This window comes from Sinocyclocheilus anshuiensis, unplaced genomic scaffold (genome assembly GCF_001515605.1).
Source record: "Sinocyclocheilus anshuiensis isolate Anshui unplaced genomic scaffold, SAMN03320099.WGS_v1.1 scaffold1199, whole genome shotgun sequence".
In the NCBI taxonomy this organism is placed as follows: Eukaryota; Metazoa; Chordata; class Actinopteri; order Cypriniformes; family Cyprinidae; genus Sinocyclocheilus; species Sinocyclocheilus anshuiensis.
The window spans coordinates 720,570-722,206 of record NW_015540934.1 but is presented as its reverse complement, the minus strand read 5'-3'; positions in this window follow the sequence as shown (position 1 = coordinate 722,206).

Sequence of the window (1,637 nt, the reverse complement as noted above, 5' to 3'; positions counted from 1 at the left end):
AATAACCTAGAAACTATGCAGGTGCTATGTCCAAGTATTAGGTGTATTTGTTCATTATTTGCATAGGATTTGTCAGTAAATATGCATTTATTGGGTAAATAAACGTCACACACCTGCAGAAAATAATGATTGCCTAGAAGATTAAAATCTCAATCATGTTAACATACACATTCTGCTTTTCAACAGTATCCTCCACATCACAGTCTCCTGGGAAACAAAACAAGGTGTGCAAAACCATGCCTCCATGTGAATGGTACATTTAGATCATCACAGTCTTTTAGCTGTCACTATGATTAAGGAATTAAGGAAAACAAGTCAAGTTAATGAGCACAAATAAACACTGCTGATATAGCAAAATCATCCAGGAAGTTCAGTTTGATGTGTATCTCGTGTTTCTTGGTGGTGAAACAATGAAATTTCTCTTCCTCACTGAGGACAGGAGATGAGAGTGAGTGGTGACTCTGTGGGTTATTTTTAGTAATGACCCCTACAGGACCACCGATCTGTACTTCTGCTTTCTGAGTGGAAACCTTTTTCTTTGCGCAGTGTGGTGAACTATACACAAGTATGATTCTGCAATTGTTGACACTTATCGGGGTTACTGAAAGGTCTTATAGTAGGATTTAAGTCTTGCATTAGGATTGTATTTGAATTGAACTTGAACTTGAATACAGTTTAACTTTTAGTGCTTTGTTTTTCACCTCACATGTAGTTTTTTTTTTTGTCAGGGAGGGGGTTTATTGTTGAAAGGGATAAGGATGGAAACCAATATTAAAGCAAGTGTGCCTGATTTGATTCTCTTAAGCTAAATGATGGTTAGTTAAAGTTTTAGCAATTGTTTTGTTTTGTTTTGTTTTTCATTTTTATTATTATTTTTTACATGTATTTATATACAGAGTTCTGGCATGAAACTCTAGATGGCGCAGTCCGATAGGTCTAACTCAATCTGACCTAATGACATCATTATCACATGATGGGGGTTATTTCATGTATGTTATATTTGCAGCAGCAATATTTCTTACATGCTCACAGCAGCATGTTGTGGATCTATTGGCATTAGCAAGTCTCGGTACTTGATCTGCCGCAGCAGCAGCGTAGCAGATCTATTCATATACATTAACATTGTCATGTACATTACCATGCCAATCCCTCCGAGAGTTGTCATGACAGAAATATAGTTTTTGTTAAGTTAAGTTGCTTTATTTTCAATTTTTCAATTAACTTAAACTAAATAAAAATGTGTGCAAGTCATATATCTATATATACTCTTTCGATTGTGCATATATGCAGGCTATGATTTGGAATCTCACTGAAGATGTTTGCACACCCTATGAAGTCCACTTATCTGGCCGCTATTGGGCAACTGGAATGTACCCTGAGAGAGAGAAAGAGCTTAATACCCTGTTCTGTTTGGCAGGATAATTAGGATGACCTGTTTCCTTCACGGACAACAAATCAAACATCAGGGGAGAGTGTGGCTGAAACTCTAAAAATCAAAAGCAAAAGAATGAGCAAATGAGAGTTTGTCTGTCTCCTTTTGATTTTCCATTTTAAGTGACGAGTCAACGTGTCTAGCAAACCATTTGTTTTGTCTCTTCAGATCAAGTTGTTAAGGTGTCAGACCGGTGGTTATGGTG